Genomic DNA, 25,821 nt, shown 5'->3' on the forward strand with positions numbered 1-25,821 from the left:
GAGGTCTGGAAGGGGTCACACTGGGCTAGAATCAAGGTGTCCCCAGGGCTGCGTTCCTTTCCTCGCCTTTTCCAACTTCTAGAGTCTACCCATATTCCTTGGGTTGTGTCTCTTCAGAGCCACATTTTCTCTCGCTGTTCTTCAGTAGTCACATTTCCTTCTGACCACGAGTGGGAAAGAGTCTCTAGTTTTAAGGATCTATGTTATTACACTGGGCCCCCCTGGATGATCCAAGATCATCTCCTCATCACAAATCCGTAACTCAGTCATATCTGCAGCGTTTCTTTTTCCATGTAAGGTAACCCATCCACAGGGTCAGGGGACATCTTTGGGTGGGTGGGGGGGCATCATTCTGCCTGTCACACAAACCCATGCAAAATATATATACGGTAGGTAAGTTTCTATTTCTCTACAGCTGTGAGTCATTGCACATTTAATGTCAGGGAACTGGATTATTGAGGAGTGGTGGGCGTTGGAGGCCAGGCGCAGTGGATTTCTATGGCTTCCATAGACAATAACTCTGTATGGCCCTTCTGTGCCAGGTGTCTTAACTAACACAGAGCCAGCATAGGCCAGGCTTTGTCCTGTCCCTCCCTCCTCGGCTCCTGAGTTTGGAGGGCCTTTTCAGCCTCTTGATAAGAGGGCTGCCTCTTAGAGCACGGACATGGCCAGGCTGAGAGCTATCATCATGTGTTCTGTGCTTTATTATGGTGTTGGGCCGTAACATGCTGCTTTACTGTGTGAATGAGTGACCTGGATTGCTGTCCACAGAAACTCTGAATAATAGGAAGAAACACCACCTGCTGTAGCCCTGACTTCTAAAATGCAGTGATGGGAGAGGCAAAACTCTGGTGAAAGTTCAGGCCATCCAAGATGGCTGTTCTCTTGCTCTCTGTGCATCCCTGCTTTGCCCAGAACCTGCTTCACCTACACCCTACTCACCTGACTGACCCTTACCTATTTGCCTCTGCCTCAGCTGGTGATTATCCTAGCTTTAGCTCAGAACTCTCCAATGCTTATCAAAGGGTTGGTGAGGGGCATGCAGCTTGCTGGTTTCCACAGTAACTGATGTGCCAATCTGATATCAATTTCCCCAACTGGTAACCGCCCCATGCTTCGAGGAGCGAGGATGGCCACCATGTTCTGCCCGCAGCCTGGCCACCAGCAGCACGCGGTGGTGGGAGGGTGTTGCTTCAGGACCTGCTTCCGACATGTAAACTCTCCCTAAGTTTTAAACCACTGATATCTCTGTCACTGGTTGCCAAGCTTGTTCTTTGGTCTTGGAGCTGGGCAAGGACAGGCCTGATAGACCTGCAGGGTGCAGCCCAACAGGCAGATTTCTGGGACATGCTGAGACCCCATCTGTGTAGGGTATGAGCTGGTTGTTGGGGCTCAGAAGGTCTTCTGCAGACATGAGGATAAGCCTGGGGAATCGGACCTTGGGGCTGGCTGTGGGCTGCAGAGGCTGAGGAGGGCCAGGCTTCAGAGGAGAGGTCAGGGAGGTGAGCAGTGGCAGAGGCTGGGGCCAGACTTGCGATGGTGAAACATAGCAACGTGTTGTTTGTTTAAATGGGAGGAAATTGGAATGAGCAGAGTCTGCCCAGAAGAGTGAAGCAGGCAGGAATCAAACATCCAGAGAACAACCTGCTACTGAGTTGAACTGAGGTGAGACCTCACCCAGTCCCAGATGTTCCTGGTCAGGCAGCAAAAGAGGTGGGGGTGCTGAGATGTGCCTTGGCTTAAGAAAATCTCCTCTCCAAAACGGGCGTTGGAATTTATGCTTAACAAGATAATTCATCAGATTGGTTGTTGGTATGGTGAGCTCCTCTGGTATACCTAAAACAGAAGTCTAACCACAGAAATTGTACTGCCCACTCCCAAAAACTTATCTGTTATATAACGCGAGCCTCACACACAAGCTAAGATTCTTGAAAAATAGCAGACCAAGGGAAATTTGGAGCCAGAGCTTAAGAATGTTTTGCTAAAGATTTTAAGGGGTTTGCCTCAACTTGAGAGACTGGCCAAGATGTAGAGATGATGTTTTCAGTGGTGTAGCAAGGTCATAAGAATGATAGCAATAAAGTTGGGGAATGTGTTTAAGAAAATATGTGTTCTAATAAGGAGGCATCTCCCCAGAGGACTGTCCTTTTTTCACACAAGAACAATTGTAGCTTCCATAGAGGCGCGACACTGGCTTAGAGCAGGTGTACCACCTTCATTCTCCATCACCCCCACTGTTTTTTCACTGCTGGCTTCTTAACAGTATTTAGGTTATTATTGATTTACAGAAGCCAAGCCACACTGTGTTGGAACATAGTTTTAAGTTCCCAGAGGCAGGCCCAGTAGACTTGGGAATAGTACCTAGACTTCCTAGAATTGCACTCTGAAGCTGGTGTCTTTGGGCTGTGTGTGCACAGTATTGGGGTGAGAGTGGAGTGCAGAAGGTGGTGGGGTAGGCAGGGAGGGATATGGCAAGGGAGAGGCTGGTATTTAGGAAACAGTCATATCTGCTTCTCAAGGGGTGAGGGCCTGTGCAACCCCAGGACTTGGGCATCACAGAAGATTCTTAAAGAACAGGCTTCATTGAATAAAAATTATTGAACTGATGCTACCTGGTGGTGAGGGATAGCTGAGGAAAGGGAAACTGTTAAGAGTCAGTATGTTGTTGTTTAGTCACTAAGTCATGTGTGTCCAACTCTTTGTGACCCCCATGGACGGCAGCATGCCAGGCTCCTCTGTCCTCTGCTAACTCCCAGAGTTTGCTCAGATTCATGTCCACTGAGTCGGTGGTGCTGTCTAACCATCTCATCCTCTGCCACCCGCTTCTTCTTCTTCTTCTTTTTTTTTTTTTGCCTTCAATCTTTCCCAGCATCAGGGTCTTCTCTAATGAGTTGGCTCTTCACATCAGGTGACCAAAGTATTGGAGTTTCAGTCCTTCCAATGAATATTCAGGGATGATTAAAGAAAATGGAAGAACAGGGAGCTAAGTAGGAAAGAGACTACTCTCCTCAATTTAGATTTGTAAGTGAGGTAAGCAGTCAAGTTTATTTTTGGTAAAATTACTTATGTGCCTATCTGTCGAGTGCAGCACAGGACAGAAATCATAGTTCCTCAAGTTCTCCAGCATAAGAAACTTTAGACCCAGCCTAGAGCACTTCACTGGGGGATGCCATGCCTCACAGATTGTAACCAGAACCACCACACCTTTGCCCACCACCTGCACGCGGCTCTGCCGTCATCCTTCAGCCTCATTCTCTCACACTCTACACCGGGATGTAGTTCACTATTACATGGAGTGGCACTGGAAGTGGGGTAGGTCACCTTAGGGAACGATGGCAGTAGAAATGTATTATGAGTCCACTGAGATCGATGATATCCACTTCAGGACAAAATGTCAAGTAGGAAGAATAGTCACATGGAGAGAATGTAGGGGTGTGGTGTGGGTCGGTATTTTCTAGGGACCCTCAGAAAATGTTTGCTCTTGGTTCTTTTTCCTTTGGTGGTGTTCCCAGTGTTCATCGGCACTTAGCTTCCTCCTCTTTCATTCAGTACGTAGTTAGGTAAGTTTGCATTTGCCCCTTGTTTCAAGCCAGGGTGACAGAACAATGTTTTGTCTATGGGTTCCATTTTTCCAATGCACTCTTTGCCACTCTCTTTTCTTCCTCCCAATTACTGACCTCAGATCAAGATAGCCAGCATTTTGTCATATCCTTAGTAATGTTCTGCACATCTTGAGGTTACCTGGGTATGGAGGTCACTGCGTTCTTACCTGATCCATGGCTTATCAGTGTGTGGCTAGTGGGCTGCTTCTTATAGACTGCCCAAATCCTGAAGATATGTTGACTTCACAGTAAAGCCATATGAAAGGCGGCATCACTGCAAAACTTTACCACTATGGAAACAAGAAATACTACTTATATTAGAGCAGGGAAAAAAGAACCTAGCATCAAAAATTTAGGCTTGGGTTCACTAAGTCCATATGTCCTAATCCTAATTTAGGTACTATCTGGGCAGTGTTGATCGTAGGCTAAACATTGCAATAGCTCAGTGAGATGCCGAGTCCTGTCATACAATAAAATACTATTGATTTTATGTCTCTCAATAAAACATTCAGCAGTCCAGGATTTTATTGAGACTTCTAAATGTGGAAATCTAATTTTAAATCTTACCCATTAAATGTCTCTACACTAGTGTTTTGGATAATCTAACGAGTGGCACCATTTATAGGCCATAAGGTTATAATCTGAATTTGTGAACTGTAAAGAAAGTACCAGTATGCTGACTAACTAATGAGCTTTTTAATGATGGGAAATAGATAAAGCTTAAAATGCGGAATGCTTATCAAGGACCTCAGACAATAGCAAAGTGGAGCAATTTAGAAGTACTTACCAGTGCTACTGCTGTGACAGTGAGAAGTGAACTATTTTCTTTCATTTTAAAGCACTGCTTTTCATACATGGGAGTAATTTCTATATTTTCTTAACTAAAATTAAATGTCCTGATATAATCCCCTTTTCAACAGAGTTCAAAATATAAATAACCTATTGATGACACTTGTGATAAAGTGAAAGAAAATGCCTTTAAAAGCAGGGAAATATCTGAGTATCAGCATGGGATGATGGTTGAGACTTCACTCAGGGAAGCTCTTCCTTGGAGCAGCTTTAAACACAGGCGTGCTGCCTGGCCAGGATGGTGGGCCCTGGTTGGGCTGACCCAGCATCACCACCACAGGTGATTTACACCAAGTGTGGACTTCCACAGAGAGTGTCTGAGGCTTGCCTGTGACTGCCTTTGCCCTTGTGTTCTGCAGCATAAAAGAAATTCATATAATAACACGTTCTTTTATAGAGGCTCTCAGGACTGCAGAACATGGCAGCCGGATATCTCTGGGATATGGGGCCAGCCTAGGAAAGGTGAACCATTTCAGAGCACCCAGGTCCACAGGCTGCTCTTGGAGTCTGAATGTGCACCCTCCTCGATTTAAAAACTCCAAGTCCAGGGACTTCCCTGGTGGTCCAGTGGCTAAGACTCCTGGTTCCCAAGGCAGAGGAACCAGTTTGATCCCTGGTCAGGGAACTAGATTCCACATGGTACATTAGGCAACTAAGACCCAGTGCAGCCAAATAAATAAATAAAAGCCAAAAAATCGTAAGGAGATGGATCTACCAATTAAAAAGAAAGTCTAAATTTCCATGTTGTTGTTTAGTCACTAAGTCTTTTACAACTTCATGGACTGTAGCCCGCCAGGCTCCTCTGTCCATGGAATTCTCCAGGCAAGCATACTGGAGCAGGTGGTCTGACTTTCCTTCTCCAGGGCTTCTTCCCAACCCAGGAATGGAACCTGTGTCTCCTGTATTGCAGGCGGATCCTTGACCACTGAGTCACAGGGGAAGCCCCCAGAATTCCCATGACCAGAGAGTAAAGGAAAGTCTGGGTTATGCTGTCGTGATGGGACTCTGCGTGTTGTTGCTGCCATTGCTGTTGTTAATAAGGAACTAGACTGAGCCTATCTTTTTCCTTCTCGGGAACTGTGATTTCTAGCTGGCTCATTTAATTACTCTCTATTGGATAATGGAAAGGCCCCCAGAGAGTGGGGCTTTCATGGTATTTGACACGTGACACAAGCCTACTGGCCCTGAAAGTGTCAATCCTCTATAGGAAACAGAAGTGGAAGGAGCAGTAAGGAGCAAATCCCAGGGTATTAATTGCTAGAGGTGGTGGGGGCTGGTGGCAAGCATGAGGTCTTCAGTGTGTCAGCCCTGAGTTTGAATCCCAGATCTACAGCTGCCTACAAGTTGCTTGACCTCCAAGAGCCTTGGTTCCTTTATGTCTTATGAGTATGAAGCCCAAGCCCAAGCCGTGTTGGTTTTGTTTGTTGATTTCAAAAGACAAGACAGGAAGATGTCATTGAGTAAGGTCCTGCCAGAAGCCACCTGGCCCTGGATTCTCAGCCAGGATAACTCTGCAATGCCTCCTGTTTCATCCTCACTCCTCCTCCTCACTTCTTAACTTCCTCTATTAGCTCCCCCACCCTACCCCCCAATTATCTTTTGGCCATGCCATGTGACTTGCAGGATCTTAATTCTCTGACCAGGGCTTGAAAAGTGCCCAGTCCTAACCACTGAACTGCCAGAGAATTTCCTCCTTCTCTTTATTCCCCTTTCCATCCTGAAAATCTTCTTTGATTTGAAAACAAATCACCCAAAACTTGCCACTGTTTATTTCAAGATTTTTTGACCAGTAAAATGAAAGTTCTCTTACGTCACTCAGTTATAATCTACACTTGGATTTACTTGCCTTGTTATTATTCAGTCACTAACTCGTGTCTGACTCTTTGTGACCCCATGAATTACAGCCCTGCAGGCCTCCCTGTCCTTCACTATCTCCTGGAGTTTGCTCAAACTCATGTCCATTGAGTCAATGATGCCAACTAGCCATCTCATCCTCTGTCATCCCCTTCTCCTTTTCCTCTCAATCTTTCCCAGCATCGATGGCCAAAGTATTGGAGCTTCAGCATCAGTCCTTCTAATGAATATTCAGGGTTGATTTCCTTTATGATTAACTGGTTTGATCTCCTTGCAGTCCAAGGGACTCTCAAGAGTCTTCTCCAGCACCACAGTTCAAAAGCATCAATTCTTCAGTGCTCAGCTTTCTTTATGGTCCAACTCTCACATCCATACATGACTACTGGAGAAACCATAGCTTTGACTATACAAAACTTTGTTGGCAAAGTGATGTCTCTGCTTTTAAATATGCTGTCTAGGTTTGTCATAGCTTTTTCTTCCAAGGAGCAAGCGTCTTTTAATTTCATGGCTGCAGTCACCATCCACAGTGATTTTGGAGCCCAAGAAAATAAAATCTGTCACGGTTTACATTTTTCCTTACTTGCCTTAGACAAAACCTTAATTCAGGATTCCCAGCTAAAACACAAAACAATCAGCTACATCTGAATTTCAGATAAGCAAGAAATAAATTTGCAGTCTAAGTATGTTCTGCATAATATTGGTATTTTTATTTGCTAAATCTGTCAACCCTAGTTAACTCAATGTGCGCTAAATTCTCCATGATAATATCTTGACTTTGTTACTTTCACATCTTACCAATCCCCAGATTGTATTTCTTGAATTGTATCTTATAAATTTGCATGTCTATAATCAGACTCGTATAATGCAGAGAGGCACCGTTTGCGTGCTTATTCTGCTTTGCTTTTGCTGGCTCTTCTCTTTCCATGTGTCTCTGCTGTATGGCCTAGACATGAGTTTTGTAGGAGGGGGGTACAGGGGTGGAGCCAAAATCAAGGAAGACATGGAGGGCGTCTATACTCCATGAAATTCCATATAGCCATACATATGGTGCGGTCAGATCCTAGCACCACAAATTGGGCCCATTTCTCCTCTTTTTCCTGTCCCCATAGGTACAAGGGCAGGCTGCTGGGCAGCTAATGGAGCATTAAAAGAGGCTATTCCTGCAGGAGGCAGGGATCCTGTGGGTTTGTGGATAGAATACAGGAGTCTGTTAATTTGGATGGGAAAAAATGAACCTTTATTTTTATTACCCCTTTCAATGATAGATACAAGCAACAACGGTAATGACTATCAACACCTGTGATTGTGTCACCAATGGAAATCACAGGATTTTAAAAATAATACACTAAAGTTATTATCGATATTCAAAACTTCAGTACTCATTATGACTAAAAAATTACAGGAGTTGCTACTTTTGTGCATAGACCTTATTATTAATATTTAAAGCAGTAAGTTCATTAACATTAAATCATTGTAGAATTGCTTGTATACAAATTTGCTTTTTAAATCTTTTGATAACTTTATTTTAGTATAATAGATTTTCTTTGTAATCCTGAGTGTTTTATTTTATGCATGTAAAAGCATTCTGAGAAGAGATCCACAGGCTTCATCAGATTGCCAGAGGATTCTATGGCACACACAAAAGAAAAAGTTATGAATTTGGACTAAAGGAAGATCTGAGCTCATGCAGATATAATTTACTTTCCCAAATCAATGGTCTCTAGAGCAAAATAGGCAGAACTCTCCTCACTTTGTCTTCTCAATGCCTGCTTCCAACTGAAGACTGACTTGTTATGAATTCCGTTGCTTTTAATATTCCTCTTAACCTGAATTTTGGTTGGTTAGAATTGTTTCAAGGAAGTGTGATTTCTGGAGAAGTATGAAGTCTTTAGGAAGCCAGGGGAGTATAAATGGTAAAAGAAAAAGAGTTAAGACCAGAGCCCAAGTTTGCCTTCACTTCTTGGTTCCATTTTCAAACCCTTTGTAATTAGGATCACTGTAAAAGCCAATAGGGCACAAAAACTATATTACATAAAAGTGTTGTTGTTTAGTCGCTAAGTCATGTCCCATGGACTGTAGCCCACCAGTCTCCTCTGTCCATGGGATTCTCCAGGCAAGAATACTGGAGTGGGTTGCCATTTCCTTCTTCAACATAAAAAATACTAAGTGTATAAATATGTTGGGTCAGATAGCAAAATTGTGTTTATTTGATATTTTAGATGCAACCCCTGGGCATTTGCTCCTGTGAATGCTGCTCCCCTCTCCCACCTTTTTGGTGAGCTTGGGAGCTCAGGAAAAGATGGGCTCTGGTTTAGGAAGGAGGTAACCACTGCAGAGAAAAGGGAACCTTTTACTACCCACACTCCTTTGTTATTTGTGAGCTTCCAAGGGCTCTGGGAAGGTTGTAAGGAGGCAAGGGGCCTAGAGATGGGGGATTGCATGCTGGAAAACAGGTGCCTTGCTGGGTGGGAAGTGGGGGTGTCTGATCCTGGCTTGGAGGGGTTGTGGTGGTGGGGCCGGGCAGAGGGGGGACTCAAATGAATGAATGCCTGAGGGTTGAACTGGGAGAATAAAGCCACGAAGGAACGGGTCTCATTAAAGAATCCATTTCCCATTTTCAGCAGTTTGCTACATTAACAAGCTGAGCAGTGAAAGGATTAGATCCGCTAAGTGAGAGCCTGCTCTGTGCACCATTGCTAAACACATTTCAGAAAGCAGTGGATTCGCCTTAAATGAGTATCTGCTGGAGGAGCAAAGCCCTAGGAAAACAAAGGGGCGCGCCAGGGTAAGCTAATAATTCCCGCTGTGCTTTAAGGGCAATGAAATGACTGCAGCCCTGAGAACTTTTTCTCCCTCCCCTGCAGTTGGTATAAACATAAGAGCCATTTTGATGATCATATCGACACCTCGGCAGCAAGTGCTTTCCAGGTGCCAACAAAATGTCACTCTGCAAAGGGTTAAATGAACCCAAAGGCCTCAGCCTCAAATATTCTCCTCCTGTGCCCATTTAGTGAGCCCACCTATTAGAGAAAACAATGGGCATAGATTCATATCCTGTCTCCAAATAATCGAATGATACAAGAACAAATCTACCACCAGCTGCTTCGTCCCCTGCTCTGCTTTGACTGGGAGGGGAAAGCCAAGTTGCCAGCCGGGTCTAGCCTGACTCAGGCCCTAACTTGTGAGTCCTGCTATTCTAACCCTTTCTCTTGATCTGCTTTTCAGCCTGTCTCGGAGCACACAGCTCAGAGCAGCAGGGAAGTCGCTTAGCAAAGGGCCACCCACTTGCCTATTATTCCTCTCTCGCCTGTGACATGACACAAGAACAAAGTAGACATTAACCGCTACATTAAACCCAGAAAGAAAGTAATCAGTAACCTGTTATTCCCTTAATAAAGGGAAACACATGCAGTGTGAAATCCAGAAGACTAATCAATAGCCGCAGACAATGCAATGTGCCAAACAAATTGCAAATCAATTAGAATCCTTGTTTTCTTTGAAATGGTTCACTATATCTAAAGCAATTACTCCTTCATTAGACCTAATTTAACAGCATGACTGCCCTGGCTACAACTGGCAGCGTCTGGCTATCAAATGGAAGAATGGCAGCCTATTTCTGTCTGTCTAGCACCAATCAAAAAAAAAAAAAATTGAATTCCTTTATATGAGAGAAACTTTTAATGAATGGGCGGATATTTGTCTTAATCAAAATATCAGTACCCAAATGACGATACCTCCCTCCAAGGAAAATTAAAAGAGAAAAGAACCACAAGAATTACTGAATAAGAATCTGTGATTTAAAAATGTTTTTCTTCTTTTTCTACTAAGCCTCATGTAAAGATGACATTTAAGTAGATGAAGTCTTTTTAGCTTTTCAACCTAACACATCTCTTGATACCAGTTTGAGGACATTTGAAAAGAGAAGCCTCCTGAAACCTTCCAGAATTCGGGATACTCTTGTAAAATGATCACTCAAAAAAGTTCTGGTTCACTTCATTTATAAAGCTATTTAAAAAATAGCTTTATTGCAATATGATTTACATACAATAAAATTCACCCACTTAAAATGTACATTTGATAAATTCTGACATGTGTACAGTCATATAACCACCACCTCAATCAAGATATACAACATTTCTATCACCCTGATAAGTTCCCAGGTCCCCTTTAGCAGAAGGTTCCTGCCCTTCATCCCTGGCCCCAGGCAACATAGGTCTTCTTTCTGTCAGCCCATTTCACTTTTAGGAACAGTTTCCCATCCTGTGGAGGGTATGGGACTAGAAAAATAATTGAAATAAGGTTTTTCTGCCATTACAGGGGGAAATGACTTTATATGACCGGAACAGCAAGTAACAATCTCTCAGAACTGAAGAATAAGATGACAACTTTTGGGAAAGTAGATGCACTTAAGGAGATCAAACCAGAAGCCAAGGTGAAAATTCCTAAATGAACTGAAAAAAATCTTAATAGTCCCAACTCATTATTAAATCATTAGACCTCAAAGGCTGATGCTTCCTCCTCTTTGAAAACAGTCACAGCTCCAAGAATTATCTTTTAATTTTCTGTTTCTGAATTTTTTCCCAGCTATAAAATCAATCCATTTTGATTATATGAAATCCCAATCTTACAGAATTACAAAAAGTAGGAAGGAAGGTCCTTGTGTTTCCATTCTTCCTAATAATTTTCAAAAGGCTGTTCTTTATAGCATTGTGGTAATAGCAAAACTTGGAAGCTGTGGGAGTTTGAGCCTTAAATTAAGTCATACATGGTCCTGCTTCCCTTCATCCTTCCTTTGCTTCCCTCGTAACAGCTTTCACTACCACCTCCCCTCCTCCTAACCCTTCCTCTTCACCTCACATCAAATGGCTTTTCATTCTCTGCATCCTTGGCCTTTCTTCTTTTATTATTTTTTTTCTTCAGAGTTCAGGCAGGAAAATTCTTGCCCTGAGAGCACCCATGTCTTTTGCAAGCCACCCAACCTATTTCCCATCCCCAGCTCCTCAAAAGAAAATAGTCTGTCAAAGCCTTCACATTCTGAACGTCAATTTGTGCTACCCCACAGCACACCCCATCTTGCCCCCTTTAACCTTTCACTATTAACACTGTCACTCAGTCAGATTATTTTTTGTTTCTATTGGGTAGACTAACACTCATAATTTACCCTAGTCAGTCAATTAATTAATCAACGAGCATTCATTGAAGGCCCGCTTCCCAGCAAAACCCGATTGGCTGGTTCTGGGAGTGGATGGATTTGTAACTCTCCTGAGAAAGCGTTTGTGATGGTGGGGGATGGGTTGAAGAAGTTATGAAGTTGAATCACAGTCTAAAGGTGACTTCTTTGGCGCGCAGGCTAAGCAAAAGCTGAGGTGAAAGTAAGCAAGAAAGAGGCCGTTTCCTCTTTTCAACTCTGCACAGACCTTAGAGTGGAGAAGGCTTTGTCACGGACACTGCAGCTACTCCAGCCCCAGGGCTTGGCTAAAAATGGAGAGGCCTCAGGGAGGAAGATATAACTATCTGAAGAGTGTTTTTAATTATTTAGATTAAATTTTCCTTAAGCCAGGGCTGCTCACACTCTCCAAATTTGCAACTCTTCACGTGTAGCACCCCCAACCCCACCCGACCTTCCCACCCGTCCCACTCCCTGCCTGAGTTGTGCCAAAGCTTCAAGACAATTGTCAGCTGACCAGTAGATGAACACTTAGGCCAGGCCCATGGGGTTTCAGTTGGTGGCAGTTAAGGAAGAGATAAGGGTTGGTCTCTGACCAACAAGTTCGTGCGTGCGTGCCAAGTGGCTTCAGTCGTATCCAACTCTTTGTGACTCTGTGGACTGTAGCCCACAAGGCTCCTCTGTCCATGGGATTCTCCAGGCAAGAGTACTGGAGTGGGCTGCCATGCTTGCCTCCAGGGGATCTTCCGACCCAGGGATCGAACCTGAGTCTCTTAAGTCTCCTGCGTTGGCAGGTGGGTTCTTAACCACTAGCGCCACCTGGGAAGCCAAACAAGATGGTGACCACCACATAATTAGATACTGAATACATCAATATCAGTATCATACATCAATATGAGCTCTTCTCAGGAGAGAAATGGCAACTTTTAGCCTTTGTGAGGCAAAGAGACAAGGATCTTTTGGGTTTTCAGTTTCCTAAGACAGCTCAAAATAGATTATGAAAGTTCCCACTAGAGAGTCTTCACAGAAAACCTTTCACTCATAATTGTTTATCCTGCCATATTCACTGGTTAAGTCACTGCTGGCAATTTTTGAATCGATAACAGTTATTTAAATACTTTTTTGCAAACCAGTGTCCAACCAAAATGAAATACCTGATGGCTCTGTTTCATAGGCTTTACATCATTCCTGCCCATGGCGTGGAGACTGATTCTTGCCAGGGCACAGATAAAAGCCATAACGGAACGGTGACAGAACAAGTGAAGCCCGTCCTTCAAAGCAAGTACGGCTCTTTGTTTGTTCTGCTATAGAAAAAGTGAATAGACGGGTCTTTTGCAAACTTTCAGGGTACCAACTTTTTATCTCCTTCTCCCACTCTGGGGAATAATCATTTCATTGAATCTTTTTCCTTGAATCTCTTATTGACCATTAATAGGATAATTTTATCCACCATGGATGAATGTTAAATAATAGAGTTTTTTTTAAAAATTTTATATAAATGCAAGCCTCCTCTTTACTCGCCTCTGGTGACTCGGCGTCTTGCACCAGCATGGTATCATTCAGCTTCAGTTGCTATAGCATTTTCAAGAACCTCTCTGTTCTTGTCATAAATTATCTTTAAGTGAAAAAAGCTCAAAGGAGGTCTGCAGCAAACTGTATCAAATAATAAATTTGTAAGCGGTGGAAGAAAACACTTATCTTACTCATGCTCTTCTCCCATCGATTGTTCAGTGACCCTTCTTTGGGATACTGATGAGCATAACCCTGAAAAATGTTTGTGTTGTCTTTCTTTAACTGGCAGCCTGCGGGCTGCATGATCTAATAAATATTGGCAGGGCCAAATGAAATAATATAGAAGAGCTTCTCTTCTTTAAAGTCCACAGACCAAGAGACTCTTGTCACTTGTTAATATCTCCATCAAACACTGAAGTGTTAACATATGTGATACGACCACGCAATCAAGTAAGGACCGATTTGTTGACTAATTAAACCAACACAACAAGCTCTTTAGCACCTACAAGTGACAAGTTTAGAGCAGGCAAGTGGAAACTCTCAATTGAGCCCCCTTTTATGAGACTATCATGCCAAATTCAATTCTGACTGAGTAGTATTTGAATGTACTTGACTTCCACCATGTGCTGACATGCTTACAATAATTCATCATGGGTGACAATAGCCCAATATTAGAGATTTATGATATATACAAAACAGTTACAAATGAAATATAGCCCTAACATGGGTCTGCTTTCCTTACCCACTGCCTATTGATATTATAATTAATGGTCAATTACTTAGGGAAAAGAAAACAGAAAATAGTCATTACTGGTTTCAGTCATCATCAGATTTTTTGGAGGGGAGGGGGTGAATTCTGGAGGTAAAGGAAATCATTTTCACAGTGATTGCTTCAAAATAATAAATGGACATGGATGCTTGCTGTTCTTGGCTCATTTTAGCAAAGAGAATGAGCTGATAATACAATTTTAAAGAAACCTGAGTATAAATGAAGCCTGAGAAACAGAAAAGCATCCCAAGGTGTATTTTTGTGCGAGTAGATAACACATACATGTTACATCTGTGTACATACATGCACCGCCCCCCACCTACCACCCAAAGGCTTTATATTCAGTTTTCTTGTTTGTGAATTGAAGCAGTCCCACTAATTTATTTCTAATATCATTCTGAGCCCTAAAACTTCTTGGCCTCTGATTGATCTCTCTGTATTCAGGTTAGTGAAAGGAGAGGCAGCACACTTCCAGTTGGTTTTGGCCCTCTTCCTCTCTCCGTCCTCTGTATGCTCACTTTTTTGTCCTTTACACGCATGTATCCAAATTTTCTGTACCCAGCCCCAGACTTCTGAATGACCCTGTCCTTGCCACCTGGACAGTTCTACTTGTGGATAATTAAGACTTGAATGTGTCTATAACATATACTCCTACAGATATGAATCATGTTTTCCAACCCCTTTATGCCTATAGACGTATTAGTACATAAGCCACAGTAGCAGTAGGCCCCTAGGGCTGTTGTGTTAACAGGGAAAACCACAGGTAATGATGCCTTAATCTAGAACTGTAACTTGGGACCAACTACAGGTGCTAAAAGGGCCCAGGTTCTATGCATCCCAGAGCTGCAGATCAGTAACCTGTATCCCAGATGTTAAATGTCATCTTGTGTCCCAAATGCCTGACTGGGAACAAGAATCAGCATCTGGTAATATACCAAATAGGTTCTCAAGAAACTTTGAAGTTAACCTCCAGATCGTAAGTGGCCACATCTTGCCCATCAAAATGGCTGTCTGATAATTCCCTCACCTTGTGATGAAATGACTAGACCTCCTGTCTCCCATCCCCCTTAAAGACACAATCTTATTTTTCCCTTAATCTCTGGCTGGATTTTGTTCATTTTGAGTAGACAGTATAGTCACATAGCTCAAAAATAAATATTAAATAAAAGTGTATTCCTTGAAAAGGCTTGATCGTCGCTTCATCTCTGTCCACCCTGTTCCCCATCTCCCTTTTTGATCAATTCTTTGATTAGTTTCTTATAGTTTCTTTAGAGAAGTGTAAGCAAATGTTATCTAATTTTGTTTTTTTCCTCCCTTTCTTAACCAAAATGAAGGCTAAGAAGTCCCACAACTCACCGTCTGAAAGCTGGAGAAGTGAAAATGCTGGTGGTATAACTCAGTTGGAGGCTAAGGACCTGAGAAGCAGGGTGCTGCTGTTACAAGTGCTAGTCTGCAAGCCTCAGAATCAGGAGCACTGATGTGTAACATCTGAGAGCAGGAAAAGACAGTTGTTCCAGCTCACTAAAGGGGAGAGAATTTGTCTTTCCATTCTACTTGGGTTCCCAATGGATTGGATGATGCCTACCTGCATTGGTAAGACAGATCTTCTTTACTTAAATACCTTCACAGATACACTCAGAACTAGTGTTTTACCAATAATCTGGGCATTTCTTAGCCCAGGCAAGCTGACACATACAATTTGCTATCAAAGAGATACTGTAACTTCTTAATGCCTATATTCCCAAACTGGGATGCATTTACCACCAGTCTTCAAGGACATATACATAAAGATATTTATTTTAACGGCTATAACTTTATCTTGTATCAGAAAAATTAATGATCAATATATTAAACATGAATATTGTTTCTTAGGATGAGTCTTAGATAAGAAGCAGTAACTAGAGTAATTTGGTTTAAAGTCCTTTTAAAGAGAACCGTAAAGTAAATAATGAACAAACGATGTGTAGATATGGCCCAAAATATACAAAAGTTCAAGATTTGAGAAATGTTGCTCCATACAATATACGTATTTCTAAAAAGTACAACGTGTTTTCAAATTAAATTGCTTTAAAACTTTTAGAGAAAGTCACCAATTTTAAAAAAAACCTAAAAGAAGTCTTTTCATAACTTGAATCATCACCATAATAGAATCATTCTGTACTGTAAAGATCTCAAAATTTCATGTTTTGGTTTCAAGTTGCTTTAAGAGAAAGACATATGTATTCAAGTTGAGAACCCTGACACAGTTTTGGAGAGATAGTTAATGAGTTTCTGTATGTAAACATGGGAAGCACATGGCAATTCCTTTTTCAAAAACTGTGCACATTTAAAAATAGTGTATGCAGTTGGGAGAACTTTGGGTTTATAGGTTGATGAGATATTTCAAAGAAAATTTTAGCATGTTTGAAAATATGGTGATTCTCTTTAGTAAATAGAGAAATCAAAAAGTTCAGCATAAGAACAGAGTACTAGGTTTTTTTATATGTACAGACACGTACACTTTGATTTTTGCTTTTAGATGCAAATTACTGGGAGTAGAAATCTTTATGCTAAAAAAACTGAAAGCTTAGATTTTTTTTAAAAATCCATTAATTTTAGTTTCTTTCAAGGTCCAGAGGATTTTTTACAGACTGCTTTAGAGATCAGATGGTCTCTAAAGAAATCAATCCAATTTCAATAGAAGAGCTATGTTGTGTTGGGATTTTTCATATAATCCAACTGGTAAATGATATCAGGGCTACTTTGATTTAAAAAAAGAAATACAGATAACTCACTGTTGTCAGACTTCTACATTCTGATGAGATCAGCTGACCAAAATCCTTCCCTAAAGAGAAGGAATGCATTTCCATGATCAAGGGGAATCAACATTAATGAAATAACATCCATATTGATATATTGATAGAATCTTATTTATTTGATAATATCAAACATATTGCTAATGCTCTAAGTAAAAGCCACAAGAGTGAGGATGAAGCATACGAAACATTTCTGCATTGTTCCTGAAATGCAGCTGAGCTCCTCAGGCCTACAGGTACTTCTTCAGCCTCTTGCCCAGAGGACCTCATGACTATACTCTCCAGATTTGGCAGATGGAAAGAGAACAGGGTGTGAATTAAGAGGGCCATCAGTAAGTCTAAATCTAAGAATGTGCTTCTATTGCAAAGGGAAAGGGAAGTAAATTTTTACTTTATTTTTATTGAAGTACAATTGATTTACAATACTGTGTTTCAGGTATACAGTAAAGTGATTCAGTTATGCATATATATATATGTAATTATATTCTTTTACATTATGGGTTGTTCCAAGATATTGACTATAGTTTTCGGTGCTATACAGTAAATCCTTGCTGTTTATCTATTTTGTATAAAGTAGTGTGTATCTGTTAATCCCATACTTTCAATTCATCCCTCCCCACCTTCCCCTTTGGTAACTGTATATTTGTTTCCCAAGTCTGTGAGTTTGTTTCTGTTTTATAAATAAGTTCATTTGTCTCAGCAGGTAGAGAACCCACCTGCAGTGCAGGAGACACAGGAGATGTGGGTTCAATCCTTCGGTTGGAAAGATTCCCTGGAGGAGGAAAATGGCAACCCACTCAGTATTCTTGCCTAAAGAAAAATCTCATGGACAGAGGAGCCTGGCAGGCTACAGTGCAAAGGGCTCAAAGAGTCAGACGTGACTAAGCGGCTAAGCACAAGTACTATTTTTTAGATTCCATGTATAAGTGATATAATATTTGTCTTTCTTTGTCTGATTTACTTCACTTAGTATGATAATCTCTAGGTCGACCCATGTTGCTGCAAATAGCATTACTTCATTATTTTTTATGGCTGAGTAATATTCCATTGTATATATATACTGCATCTTTATCCATTACTCTGCTGATGGACACTTAGGTTGCTTCCGTGGCTTGGCTGTTGTAAATAGTGCTGCTATGAACATTAGTGTGCATATAACTTTCCTTTTTTTCAACTTTTTATTTTGTATTGGAGTATAGTTGATTAACAATGTTGTGATAGTTTCAGGTGTACAACACAGTGATTCAGTTATACGTATCCATGTATCCATTCTATTTCAAATTCTTTTCCCATTTGGGTTGTTATTAATACACAGTATTGACCTTCCCTGTGTTATATAGTAGGTCTTTGTTGGTTATCCATTTTTGTTTTTTAAGTTAAAAATTTTGTAAATTTTTGGCTCTGCTGGGTCTTGGTTGGTGTGTGCGGGATTTCTGTAGTTGTGGTAAGCAGGGAGCGGGGACTACACTTAAGTTGTGGTGGGCAGTCTTCGCATTGTGGTTGTAGCACATGGGCTCTAGGGTGTATGGACTTCGGTAGTTGAGGCACGTGGGCTCAGGAGTTGCAGCTCACAGGCTCTGGAACATGGGCTCAGTAGTGTGTGGCACATGAGTTTAGTGGCCCCACGGCATGTGGAATCTTCTTGGACCAGGGATCGAACCAGTGTCCTCTGTATTAGCAGGCAGATTCTTAACCCCTGGACCACCAGCAAAGTCTGATTATCCATTTTAAATATAGCAGTGTGTACATGTCAATCCCACACTCCTTAACAATCCGTTCCCCCTGGTAACCATAAATTTGTTAAGTTTGAGTCTGTATCTGTTTCATAAATAAGTTCATTTGTATCATTTCTTTTTAGATTTGGCAATGTAAGTGATATCCTATGATACTTCTCTTTCTCTGGCTAACTTCACTCAGTATGGCAATCTCTGGGTCCATGCATGTTGCAAATAGCATTATTTCATTGTTTTTTTAATGGCTGGGTAATATTCCACTGAGGGGCTTCCCTGGTGGCTCAATGGTAAAGAATCCATCTGCCAGAGCAGGAGATGCAGGTTTGATCCCTGGGTCAGGAAGATCCTCTGGAGAAGGAAATGGCAAGCCACTCCAGTATTCTTGCCAGGGAAATCTCATGGCCAGAGGAGCCTGACAGGATACAGTCTGTGGGGTTGCAAAAGAGTTGGATATGACTTAACGACTAAAAAACGATGACAAATATTCCATTGTATGTATGTATCTCATCTTCTTTAGCCATCCCTCTGTCAATGGACGTTTAGGTTGCTTCCATGTCTTGGCTATTGTAAAACAGTGCTGCAGTGAATATCCTTTTGGTCCATGCTTTATTCTGGATATATACCTGATAGTGGGACTGCTGGGTCATATTGTAACTCTTTTTAAGGTTTTTAAAATCATACGGTTTGCCAGAGTGGCTGTACCAATTTACATTCCTACCAATAGTGTAAGACAGTTCCTTTTCTCCACACCCTCTCCAGCATCTATTACTTTTAAATGATGGCTACTCTGACCCATGTTACATGGTACTGCATTGTAGTTTTGATTAGCATTTCTCTAATAATTAGTGTGCTGCAGTTCATGGGGTTGCAAAGAGTCAGACTTGACTTAGCGACTGAACAACACCACAAATTAGCAATGTTGAGCATTTTCATGTGCCTGCTGGTCATCTGGATGTCTTCTTTGGAGAAATGTCTGTTTATATCTTCTGCCCTTTTGATTGGATTGTTTGGTTTTTTTATTGTTGAATTGTATGAACTGTTTGTATATTTTGGAAATTAATCCCTTGTCTGTTTCATCGTTTGCAAATATCATCTCCCAGTCTGTAGGTTATCTTTTTGTTTTGTTGGTAGTTTCCTTTGCTGTGCAAAGCTTGTAAGTTTGATTAGGTTATACTTTTTATTTTTGCTTTTATTTCTATTGCCTTGGGAGATTGACCTAAGAAAACATTGGTATGATTTATGTCAGAGAATATTTTACCTATGATCTCTTCTAGGAGTGTTATGGTGTCATGTCTTATATTTAAGTCTTTAAGCCATTTTCAGTTTATTTTGGTATATGGTGTGAAGGAGTGTTCCTAACTTCACTGATTTACATCTAGCTGTCCAGCTTTCCCAACACCATTTGCTGAAGTGACTGTCTTTTCTCCATTATATATTCTTGCATCCTTTGTCAGAGATTAATTGAGCATATGTGGGTGGATTTATTTCTCTTGCATTTATCTATATGTCTGGTTTTGTGTCAGTACTACACTGTTTTAATTACTGTAGTTTTGTAAAATTGTATGAAGCCTGAGAGGGTTATACCTCCAGCTTTGTTCTTTTTCCTCAGGATTTCTTTGGCAATTTTAGGTCTTTTGTGGTCATATAACTTTCAGGATTATTTGCTCTAGTTCTGTGAAAAAAGTTATGGATAATTTGATAGAGATTGCATTAAGTCTGTAGATTGCTTTGGGTAGTATGGCCATTTTAACTTTAATTCTTCCAATTCAAAAGCATGGGATGTAAGTGAATTCTTGTTATTAAAAGTCCTCCCAAATAAAAGTTTTGAAGGGTTCTAATCTAGATGCAGCCAAATATTTTTACTGACATTTTATTACACTGGTTTATAACATATAAGATCAGAAGGAAAAGCTTTCTATTTCCCAAGTTGCTCATTTATAATTTCCATTAACAATTCTTTTTCTCCTTCATCACTGTCAGCCCTTCCTTACCCACTCTAATGTTTTAAATCAGTGGCTTTGAAAAAGACACTTTCTAGAAGGCTCTTAATGATGGCCATGATTTATAATTTTGAAAATGTTTAGATCAGGTTACAAGTTAGATTTATTGGAACCCCAGTCCTTGATGAGTTAAATGGTGTTCCAAATGACCAAAAGACATCTGTCAAACCCCAAACAGAAAGAGTAGTTCAAGGAAACTCTTAGAAGGATCTCAGGCTGCCTTTTGTGAAAACCCATCTTGTCTGATGAGCCAAAATTAGGATGTCAGGTCTAAAAAGTAACTTTGCCGTATTTATGTATCCTTTGATTCTATGTCAAGCAGTAAAAGTCATACAAACAACACATGTTAATTATATAAAAGATAAAATGTAGATGTACTTTTAGAATATAGACCCTATATTTCACCACACTGAAATAATTTAATAGATTTTTTTCTTTGTTCTTCCTATTTTTGGATAAGCACATGTGTATATTTACATACACACATATATTTAAAAATGTAATCATGTCATGTCGGTGGTTTTACAATTTAAATTTGTTCACTTGGTAAATGGTTTACAGTATCATTTTAATGGCTACATAATATTCCATCTACAGATGTTCCATAATGTATCAACTAATCTCTGATTGTTGAATGTTTATGACCCTTGTAAGTTTCATTTGCTTGAAAAATAATTCCAGATTAATGACTCTAAGAAATAGGTTACAGAAAAGTTCAAAATTCAAAATTGGGAAAATTTTCTTCTCCCTCATTTTTTACCCTATGATGCCAGAACCATATGTCAACTAAAAAAATCAAAATATAGAACATTATTATTTATAACTTGTACCAAATCCAAGTCCAAAAAGAGTTACAATACAAGACCTATGTCTTTCATTATTACTTTTAAACTAAAAGCAATTCATCTTTACCCTGCCTATGTACCAAACAGCATTTTGTAAGTGTTAGCATAATTTGCACTTCAGTATTAAGTTTCATCAGTAATCACTGGTTATAAGGGTTGCACAGTAATATTATAAGATTAACAATTTGCAGTGTGAAAAAGCAATGAAGTTAAGAAAGTATAGTTAAGTCCTGTTTGTTCATATATATCTCGTAATTGTGGTGGCCGCTCCATCCCTGTCTTTGTGAAATAGTCTCTGTGCAGAGACTGCCTGGCCTCTAGGTTTGATAAAGAACCAAGTATCCCAACCATATACCAGAAATGCCTAAGATGCCAGCGACAATCAAGCCAAGCTGCCTATTAATATGATCTAACCAAGATTATCGGAGAAGGCAATGGCACCCCACTCCAGTACTCTTGCCTAGAAAATCCCATGGACGGAGGAGCCTGGAAGGCTGCAGTCCATGGGGTCGCTAAGGGTTGGACACGACTGAGCAAATTCACTTTCACTTTTCACTTTCATGCATTGGAGAAGGAAATGGCAACCCACTCCAGTGTTCTTGCCTGGAGAATCCCAGGGACGGGGGAGCCTGGTGGGCTGCCGTCTATGGGGTTGCAGAATCGTACGACTGAAGAGACTTAGCAGCAGCAGTAGCGGCAGCAGCCGCCAAGATTATCTATCCTCAGGAATAGGGTAATTCTAAGCAAAAGCAAAGAAACTTAATGTTTTAGTTTAACTTTCTGAAACAGTGAATATGGTTCACAGACTGAAACTAGTCCTCCTTTCCCGTCCTCTTTTACTTCCGCTATGGATGGTAAGAAATGCTGGGTTCCAATTTGGAAGAACTCACTACTACCCCAGCCCACTGTTGGGCATTCTAGATCTTTCACAAACTGGCTCCAATCTATCTTCTGGGCTTATTTCTCACTCTTGTCCCTTCTCCTCCTGACCCTTTAGTCTATTCAAAACTCAGCAGTTAGAGTGAGCCTGTTCTAGTCTGTAAGTAAAGTGATGTTACTCCTCTGCTCAACTGTCCCCAACCCCAGTGGACCGTCCTTTGACTCAGAGTAAAAGTCAGAGGCCTTCAAAGCTCTCTCCAAGGGTCTGCTCCCCATGATCACTTTGAGCTCACCTACTCCGTGCTTTCAACCCTGCTCATCCCACTTCAGCCATGCGGGCCCCCTTCCTCCTGCTTCCTGAGTTTCCTCCTCCTGCCTCTTCAGGGTTTTTGCACTTATTTCCTCTGTTTGGAATGTTCTTCCCCCAGACACACACATGGCTCATTCCCTCTGGTCTTTACATAAATATCATCTTTTCAGTGGGGCCTTGTCTGGCAACCTATAATAGATTAAAAATATGGCCAAGATGGTGGTACATAACGATATTGTGGCACCACCATGATGTGGTAGAAGCCTAGAGGAGGGCTTCAGACGTGGCTGGACATCTGTGAAACTCTGTTACTCTCCCTCTGTTTCTTGGACACTCTATCCAGATATTATCCACGGATTAATACCCCTAGAGAACAGAGAGAGTCTCTACTGACAACAGCTCCAGACAACTTCTGGCATTGTGTCCAGTGACCACTCCTGAACTGATTGCTGTAAAAGGGGCACAGTTACCCTCCTTCTGGCCAGGCTCACATTGTGAGTCTTTCCCTGTGGATAGAGTTGGGAACAGGGTCAACCCCATCATCATATGGGATGGGTTCCCCTGGGAAAGCAGAGTTCTATTGCCAGGAGAGCAAAGAACCATGTCCACTTACATTCTATTAGTAGCACTGTGTATCTAACTGTGGACAAACCCTCCCAGGTAGTAGAAAAGACATTGATGCTATTGATTTCTTTTCTTCCCCTTATGAAGAAGGACCAGTAACAAAGCAGGAGACATTTCATGTTGGATGGAGAAGCAGATAGAATGATTGCCAAGCTTTTTGACTGTCTTGCTTAGCTCCGACTGGTTTTCTACATGGCAGCTTTAGAATTTAGAGATGAGAGTGAGAAGAATCCATAGTGTGGACTAATTCATGCTAAATAAACCTCCACAGCAACACCCACAACTTTAAATACAAGCGTTTCAGAAAACCCTGCCTTGAGGAGAGAGTTGAAGGGAGAAGAGACTACATTTTACAGGGAAAAAAAATCACCATGTTTAACCAAGATTTTGAGAACGAGGTAAAATCAGAGTATACAATGTCCATTATAGGGCAGAACTAAGATGAGAGAAAGGAATCAATATGCCTCAACAATACTTAAGAGATGTTTTTCATCTGGGAAATGATCTTAGGACCACTTTTGCTATTTTGAAATCCAGCCCAAGCACTTGTGAGATGACCTTTTATATATTGCATTTTGCAGAGAACTATATATAGTTGGATACAATATCTTGACCTAAAGGGGAAAAATGAAATAGAGAGAAAAATGGTGTTTCTGGGTATTCAACCAAAAAGCAGTACATGGCAGAAGAGAGAGTGCAGAGGCTGTAAACTTGGCCCAGTAGAGCATGCTGGCTGAAATGTCATTATCTGAAGGATTCTAGACATCTGCATTATTTTGCATGAGACTCCATCCGCAAGTGACTTAAGAGAGTGGGGAGGAAAAGCATTGTTTTTTCCTTTTCTTAAAAGCATCTTGTCCCAATTCTTGGCTTCACGTGCTTTGGGGTTGGGGGGTCAGTGATGGGAGGAGGTGCTCCTGAGGAGAAAAGGTCACTGATTTCCAAAAGGTTAGAGATGCTTTTTTTTTTTCCTTCCAAAGAATACCATTTCAGCTTGATATTATTTTAGTATTTACCACTCTGTATTGTCTTAGACCTCATCTTGGCAAAGGGCTCCTAAACAACTGCCACTTTTAGCATTGCTGCCAAAAGGCGCCTTTTCACAATAAAGCATGCTGTGCTTTGGCAGGAAATCAATAAAGTGAAAATCTGTTCTCATCATCCATACATTTACCATCACAATCAACAATCAAAGGCAAGACCTGGGTTCTTTATCCACAGGCTCCAGCCTCCCAATTTTCTGCTATGAAAGGCAGCATAAATTAGAACCCTCGGTTCCTGTTAGCTGGGCTTAATGGGTATGATTTATGAACCATTAAATGAGGTTATGTAAATTGATCCTCAGCAGAATGCTAGCGCCCAGGTGACAGGTGCAGTGCGCTCGTCCACAAGGGTTCTGCACAAATCAGATTTCAGTGACATTCAGTTTAAGGAAAGAGAAATATGTTGTCAACAAGGAAGTGATTTAAATAGTGCCCTGGGTTTGTCAGCAATTATGCCTTTCTCCTTAATTGCTGAAAACTATATAAATTCTAATAGGAAATAAATTAGTAATTTACCAGTTAATGACAAGGGGTATAAAGGAGAAGGGCTTATATTTTAAAAGCCATATTACCAGTGAGGCCATACGCTTGGGTGATTTCACTTGTGCCGTTCAAGTTGAAGAGATCCTCTAAAGCAAGAGTATGAACTTTGACACACGACAACTAAAATTACACTCATTGGCAACAGAAAAGAAAACTGAATCCACATAGAAAATGCCCTTGTGGAATTGCCTCATGTGTTCCATAGAAATGGAGGTGTCACTCGGGTTTCTATTTGTCATTACCATTAACACCCTACGTAGCAAATACTCTTTTTAAAATACTCTTTTTAACCAGGCTGCAAAAAAATTTGCTTTATCTTTCAAAAACTTTTTTGGAAACCTGGCCTCTGATCACTCGAGTCAGAAACACACAGGGCTTTTAGCTTGACTGCCTCATTCAGAAAATACATAGCAAGAACGCTTCCTGCTATACTCTGTGTGGTGAAAGGAAGAGGCTTTGCGAGTAAAGATGATCCCCTCACTTTGAGTCTCCAAATTAAAATGCCCAGTTAAAAAAAAAAAAAAACAGCAACAACAACAAAAAACCTGGGGGAGTGTATGCAAATTAATTTCACTAGTTTTAAAAATGAAAAAAAAAATCTCAAATCCATTCCTACCCTTTGGCTTGCTGGCCCTAATCAAGAATGTGGTGGCCTTTTGAGAAAGGCTTCTCCTGGGAAAAAGAGTTTAGTATCACCCCTGGCTTTTATCTGAAGCTGGTATTGTGCCTGTTTCCATGAGGCTGACCCCGTAAGAGGACACATATGGATGTGATAGAAATTCTCCCTGGTCCCTGGCCGAGCCTATTAGAGCGCTCAACAGGGGGTCTCCACCATTCTTTTTAGTAGTCATTTCTGCCTCACAAGTGCAGTTGTTTATGGACAGGGGAGCTGATTTGCACCACTGTGGTGCTATATGAAAGAGTGACGACAGGGCAGAGGTCAGATGTTTAAAGAGTTGTTGCTGTGGGCCCCTGAGAGAGGCTCTTCTTGCAGAGGAAAAGACCACGATGTCATTTGTGAACTTAGAAAAGAGCCTGAAAGGCCACAAGTGAAGAATTACATGACCACTGATAACTATAGTTGACTTCAATGCTGGTGGGTAACAAATCCTTTGAAGGTAGAGAAGGGTTATGAAAAGTAGTTTTATAACTGGTGTGGGGAAAAAATACTTTGGAACCCATGCAGCAGTAAGGGTCCACCAGCTGTTTCACTTACTAGCAACATGATTTAGAAAGCCTATGGCTGTGAGCAAGTTATTTTACCTTCTGGGTATCAGCCCTGTCTCATAGGATACT

Source organism: Oryx dammah, unplaced genomic scaffold (genome assembly GCF_014754425.2).
Source record: "Oryx dammah isolate SB20612 unplaced genomic scaffold, SCBI_Odam_1.1 HiC_scaffold_16, whole genome shotgun sequence".
Classification (NCBI taxonomy): Eukaryota; Metazoa; Chordata; class Mammalia; order Artiodactyla; family Bovidae; genus Oryx; species Oryx dammah.